Source organism: Sorex fumeus, unplaced genomic scaffold (assembly GCF_029834395.1).
Source record: "Sorex fumeus unplaced genomic scaffold, SorFum_2.1 ptg000034l, whole genome shotgun sequence".
NCBI classification, from domain to species: domain Eukaryota; kingdom Metazoa; phylum Chordata; class Mammalia; order Eulipotyphla; family Soricidae; genus Sorex; species Sorex fumeus.
In genome coordinates, this window is record NW_026606091.1 from 37,002,916 (window position 1) to 37,010,205 (window position 7,290).

At 38.1% G+C, this 7,290-nt stretch overlaps 1 non-coding gene across 1 annotated transcript; it reads right to left on the minus strand.

Annotated features, from left to right (window-relative positions):
- Positions 1 to 345: 345 nt before the first annotated feature.
- Positions 346 to 477, minus strand: LOC130026731 (small Cajal body-specific RNA 24). The gene has a single exon (XR_008792921.1). It is a non-coding gene; the product is annotated as a small Cajal body-specific RNA 24 (non-coding RNA).
- Between the last annotated feature and the right edge of the window lie 6,813 nt (positions 478 to 7,290).

Sequence of the window (7,290 nt, forward strand, 5' to 3'; positions counted from 1 at the left end):
AATTGAGTCTCTGGAAGTGATGGTTATTTTCTCCAGTGAATTTTCTCAGAGAGACTCCACCAGGGGTCCTGAGCTCCATTCATTTTCTGTGCACTTATTGTATTGATGCTGCAGGAATGCTCACAGAGCTCTTCCTTTAAGACAATCTTGGCCCCACAGTCACTGCCTGTTCTTTTTTGTTTGCTTGCTTTTCTGTTTTGTTTGTTTCTTAGAGAAATTCACATAATGATTAAAGTTTAATAATTGTATGGTATAGCTATGAGAATAATTGCATATTTTATGATAATTATTGTTGACAAAATTAACAGATAACTGATTTTATATTCACTATTATTATTATGTTTCAAATGTCAGTAGTGAAACAATACACTCTTTCTAACTTTCCAAGGGAACACAGAGAGCTACTGCTATTTTTCTAGGACATTTACAAAGAGTTATCTTCATGGTAAGAAGAAACTGCTTTAAAATGAATGTCCATTATTTAGCCTTATTGTACGATTTATAAACAAGGCAGCATCTCATCTAGCAGGTAGAAAGGTAAAGCAAAAACAGAAGGTTTTTGTAGTCAGTAAGAGGGATAAGGTCATTATCGAGTGGAAAGGATTACTTCAGGCAAAGTCACCTTCCATTGTGGAAAGACTAGATGGGGCAAGGATTAATCATGGAGGTTATCTCACTTTTAAAGAATAGGAAATCTCAGATTGGTTGGTTTAAAATTCCTTTGGGAAGAGGATGAAACTGCAGTTATGTTAGGAATTAAGCCTTAGCGGATCTAGTATGAGTGACTTTTTTTGAGTCTTATTATTTCTCTCCTTAACTCTACCATACTGACTGGAGTTATTGACTTCCATATGATGTGTTATTTGGTTGTACACAGGCCTCACACCCCTTACTTCTAGTCTTATTTTGCTGCAGTTAACTGACATCTTCATTAAGTCATTCTTTATATCTCTATATTTTACACTACTAAAGCCAAAATCTAACCACTGACTTGCCAAGTATCTTATCCGCAAATATTCTTTGCTCTAAGAAGGAGAGTAAACATCATTAAATTTGTTATTTGTCCCATGTGGCAGACTTCAAACTCAAGAGTCTCACACTGAAACCTACACTCAAAACCTATCTTTGGAAAATGATTTTCTTAGAAAAGCCAATGGCAAAACTAAAATACAGTTTTATTTATTTATCTTTTGTTGGGGGGCATACTCAGCTGTTCTCAGGGCTAACTCTGACTCAACAATCAGAAATCGCTCCTGGTGTTGTTGTGTATTGAACCCGTGTCTGCTGTGTGCAAGGCAATTTACCTACTTACCTTATCTTCTCTACTTACCACTTGTGAGTTGCTTTAACCTTGGACAAGTTTTTTAATCTTTCTGAACTTCAGATTTCTAACTTATCATGATGACATTACATACTTTATAGAATTAAACTGAAATTAAATAGATAATTAACTTAAAACACTTAATTATTATTGCTATTAATATTTTCATTGCACCACATTTTCTTCATATTTATAAAAATTTACTTCACCCAATGAAGTTTACCTAAAAGAATATTTGAAATAGCTTACAAACCTGATGATAGTACTAAAAGCAAGTTCATTGGACTCTTTCCAAGCACTTTCCCTTCATTTTCTTATTAGTTTTTTGACAACACTGAATTTCTTCTTCTGGCCAAGAAGTGCTACCAAGGACAAGATTCATCCTTCTGTACTCTACCTACAGACACAATATAAGAACGGCTCTCAAAACATTGTAAAAGAGGGAATGGAAGAGAGATACTTGAGAGATGAAAAACAATTGAGGTGAGTCTTACAAATAAATTTCCTAGCCTATTGACTTGAAAGCATTTCCATACCACAATAAATTGAGGGAGCAAATCCAAGTGCATCCTAGCCAGTTTGTTGAGAAAAATAATGAAAAGGAAGTTTGGTGACATCAAATATCTGGCAGAGGATCATGGAGAGAATCAGAGAGGTAGATGCACTGTAGAGAGCTCTGAAGCACTGTAGAGAGACCCCTCCTTTCCCCAACACCTCTCTTCCTCCACATACCATCACTATTCATTAGGTAGTGATTAAGACAGAAATATAAAGAAACTACTGAGATATGGAAGAAAAAACCAACCCAGAAGAATTAGGTGGAGGGGCTGGAGTGATAGTACAGTGGGTAGGGCATTTGCTTTGCACGCAGTCAACCTGGGTTAGATTCCCAGCATCCCATATGGTCCCCTGAGCACTGCCAGAAATAATTCCTGAATACAGAGCCAGGAGTAACCTTGTGCATCGCCAGATGTGACCCAAAAAGCAAAAAAAAAAAAAAAAGAGAGAATTAGGTGAAGAATAGCTGTATTCATATTGGGCCACCACTGGAGTCTATCCCTCATGCACTGTATAGGACATTTAGACATTTGTCCCATTTGAGACAAATCATTAACTCTCAACTGACTGCAGTTCTGGTTCTGCCTAACAAATGTTCAAAGCACAACCAGGAAGATCAAACTAGTTTCAAATGCATTTTGGAGCCAATTTAAGAGTACTTATTGACACAAAATTAAACATCAGATACACTCAACATGATAAAATAAATCTAAATCTAAGATAAAGCTCAGAAAATACTGCATTCCCATGTTTTATACAGTCCACAGTTAGTTAAAAGTACTTTTTATTTTATAAATGTGAGTAAAAAGTTTTTATTTATTTATGTTTTTATGGAGCATGTTTGAAAATATTTTATTTTATTGTTCAATTAAATAAAAAGAAAAGATTGAAAGCACGGTTGAAGTCTCCACTAAATGGGTAGGAAAATTGCAGAGTTGGACTGGGGGGGGGATGGTCCACTAGCAAGGCGCCTGCCTTGCTAGCACGAGGCAACAAATTTGATTCCTACCATTACCCCCATGGGCCAAGTGTGGTCAGGAAAATAAATATAAAATTTATTTTATTTATAACATGTAAAATGTAAAATCACTTGATCACTTGATCACATGACATCCTGGTACTCATCGATTTGCTTGAGTGGGCACCAGTAATGTCTCCATTTGTCGCTATTGTGTTCTAGTGTAGTCCAATGGCGTCAACTCACTCCAGAAACACAAAGAACCTCAAACCGATTGTTCAGAGTCTTGATGAAGAAGTCTGACCATCTCTTAGGTGGGCGGCCATGCAATCTTTCAACATCCCATGGATAATGGCTCTAGTCCAGAATTGTCTCCAAATCGCATTATGTGTCCAGCCCATCTGATTTTCAACGTCTTGGCAGACAAGACAGCGTCCCTGATTCTCGATGGAGGTCGGAACTCCGGATTCCTTCTCTCACTTGAGTGGAGCATGATACTCCAAGCATAGCTCTTTTGATTCCTCTTTCGGAGAGCCAAATAGTGTTCTCATCTTGTTTTCGTAGGGCCCAGGTCTCTGAGGCATATGCTAATGCAGGAAGAACAGTGGAATTGCAGACATGTGCCGGGAGCCGGAGATTCTTCATGCTCTTAGCTATTTCTTTGATGCTCTTGAAGGCGTTCCAAGCTGCTCTTTTCCTCCTGAGCAACTCAAGTGCAGGTTGTTCATCATGTTGAGTTCTCAACCTAGGTACATATAACTGCTGCATTCAGAGATGTTCGTTTCATTGAGAGTGAATGGAACGTCAGGAAGAGTCTGTTTCTCATAAACATTGTCTTGGTGAGATTCAGCTGCAGTCTGACCTTTCCACACTCACGGTCAAAGTCGGCCAGCATTTGTTCTGCTTGGCTAATGTTTGGTGTTATTAGAACAATGTCATCCATGAAGTAGAGGTAGTGTTGTTGCCAACTGACTATCTTCTCTCCCATTCCTTCCCATTCCAGCTCTTGCATGTGGTTCTTGAGGGTGGCACTGAAGAGTTTCGGTGAAATGGTATCACCCTGCCGAGTCCCTCTCTTGACATCGATGATCACTTTCTTGTAGAATGGTGAGATCCTGGTAGTGAATCCTAATACAGCTCATGGAGGATCCTGATGTATTGAGTTTGAACGTCCTGTTTGGCTAGGGCTTCGATGACCGCTCCAGTCTCAACAGAATCAAAGGCCTTCTTAAATCAATGAATGTTAGACAGAGTGGCATCTTGAGCTCCCGAGAAACCTCAGTGAGCTTGGTTACCATGTGAATATGGTCGATCGTGCTGAATCCTTTTTGGAACCCAGCTTGCTCGCATGGTTGTCCTTCATCTAGTGTTCTGCCAAAACAAAATAAAATAAAAATCATAAAAGTGACACAAAATTGAATTCAAATTTCTCACATGCATTAATTATGTCCATTATGGACATATTTATAATATAGATATTTAATTTTAAGACATAGTAGGAACCTTAAAGACTTTGTATTACAATAATTTTAGCCAAATATTATAAGCAAATTATTATACTATTTAGGAAAAATATTTCTTTTGCATATTGTATTAAAATGTTTTCCTTATACAATTAAAATCGGGATCGAGCAATAGTACAGTGGGTAGGGTGTTTGCCTTGCATGCAGCCGACCTGGCTTCAATTCCTCTGCCTCTCTCGAAGAGCCTGGAAAGCTACCAAGAGTATCTCACCCACATGACAAATCCTGGCAAGCTACCCATGAAGAATTCGATATGCCAAGAAACAGTAACAAGTTTCACAATTTGTTGTGAGACATTACTCATGCCTGCTCGAGCAAATTGATGAGCTATGGGAGGACAGTGCTACAGTGCTACAGTGCATATAATTAAAATCATATATACTTAATGTATACAATATGATGGTTTGAGGTGGTACATATACATAATGAAAAAATTTGCTACAGTTAAGCTAATTAACACATATATCTAGTTCCCTCCTTCCTTGTGATGAAATCACTTTCACTTCAGTCTCAGCAAACTTCTGCTCTTCTCTATAATTTTAGTAGTTATTATCTTGCTTATATTCAACTGTCAGATTGTACTAGATCTTATTTATTCCACATAAGAGTAACTTGGTTCCCGCTGACCATTTATCTCATTATTTCTATCAATTTGTTCTTATGTATTTAACATTTATAGACTTCATATATAAGATCAACTTTTTATATTTGTGTCTCAACTTTGTAGTTAACATAATATCCTCCAGGTTCACTCATGGTTTTTCAAATGGTATGGCCTTCTTATTAAATGCAAAATAATACTGGAGCGATAGCATGGTGTTAGGGCGTTTGCCTTGCATGCGGCCGGCTGAGCCAGGTTCGATTCCTCTGTGATTCCTCCACCCCTCTCGGAGAGCCCGGCAAGCTACCGAGAGAATCTCGTCCACATGGCAAAGCCTGGTAAGCTACCCATGACGTATTTGATATACCAAACTCAGTAACAAGAAGTCTCACAATGAAGATGTTACTGGGCCTGCTCAAGCAAATCGATGAACAATGGGAGGACAGTGCTACAGACAGTGCTAATATACCTTTGTGTATGTGTATATATTTATTATACTATTATTCCTCCCCTACTTTGCATCTTATGCTCTATTGTTGTTGGCATGGATAATAGTAATGTATTTGGCCGTGTTGCTAGAGCACTTAATTGTGGTGCTTGCCAGGGCTCACACACATTAGTTGTGGCATCCACATACATACTTGGTTGTGGTGAGCCAGCGATGACGCTTTAGTTGTGTGCTTGGAACACATTAGTTGTAGAGCTTGTCAGGGCCACATACTTGGTTGATGGTTGTGGGGCTCACTGGGTGGCCAGGGGCCACCAGTTGTGGAATTTGAACACTTAGTTATAGTGTCCACTGGGGAGTTTGTACTCTAGTTGTGATATTTGCACAGAGAGTTTGTGATGTGCTGAGAATAGCACATCTTTGCAGTGGTGCTAGGCATCACAAGTGGCAGTGTGGCTGGGATCACATTTGGCACATGTGGGTAATGGTGAGGATCAAGTTTGTTGCCACATGCCATCAAGGCAGGCACCCTACTACTGACCCATCTCCCAGCCCTAGCCTGCAATTTTCTTATCCATTTATTTGTCAGTGAAGATTTTAAATCTTTTTTTTCTGTATTTAATTGAACAATGAGATAAATAAAATATTTTCAATCATGATTCTTGAAAAACATAGTGCAAGATTACAATCTCCTTCTCCCCCTGCCCCCCCCCACTACACACACACACACACACACACACACACACACACACACAGAGTCACTCTGGTTTTCATATGTGCTGTGGAACTCAAGGACATAAATTAGGATCACTTATCTTTGCATCACTTATGGAATTGAGGAAATAAATAGTTAAAAAATTCCCTGAGCTAATTTATGAGAAAAAAAAGTTTAGTAGCGAATTACACAGAAAGAATAGTGGTGACCTTATTTCTTTTCAACATGTTACCCAATTTCAGCTCAGAGCCAAGCTTGAGGATCTTCTTCCTGCCAAAAAGAAGGGGGATAACCCCTTGTCCATTACACAGCTGAGCAGAATACTGATTCTGCAGAACACAGGCAGCTAGCCAGAGAATAAAGGAACATAGAAATCTGTGCAGTCATGCTAGGAAAAGGCAGAAATAATTGCTATGTAGAAAAATAATCAGTCGCAGTCAGCTACGAGACAGTACTGTAGGCTTATAAAAATGCTTGCACTTGAAGTTATCAAGTAGAGATGAGGCTGATGATTTTCCTGCAATTAATTAGTAATAGGTGTCTAATGCAAGGAAACAACCACATCGTTGCAGAGATTGGACCAGTAACTGTATAGGACACAAAGAACAGAATAGCTAAAAGCAAACAAAGTATCAAAATCCAGTATATACCAGAATAAAGAATGTTTTCTTAGCCAAATATATGGAAAGCTTTTTTAAGTTCGTTAGGAAAATTGTACAAATCAAATATCCTTTATTTATTTATTTATTTATTTATTTATTTATTCACCAAATATTTTTCTGAGTACCTGTCTTGTGCTAGCCATTGTACTACATGCTGAAGATAAAATGAGACAAAGAAGATGAAACCCTAGCCTTTTTGTAGATTACTGTCTAATAAATGTGATAGAGTTAAAAGAAACTAAAAGTTAAATGTAATATCACAACTGTGAAAATGTCTTTCCGTTATAGGTTTTGTGTTCTGTTGTTCTTTCTGCCTGAGACTATAGTTCCCTCAGTTGTCTGTGTAATTTCATCACCTTTTTCAAAAGGTTGCTTAAATCTCCCATATGAGCAGACTTTGATCATTCTATTTTATTTTCTACCCACTTCCTTTTACTGGCATGCTCAATCCCTTTCCTGCAGACAGCATTTCTACCACAGAATTTATCATTCTTAGCACACAGC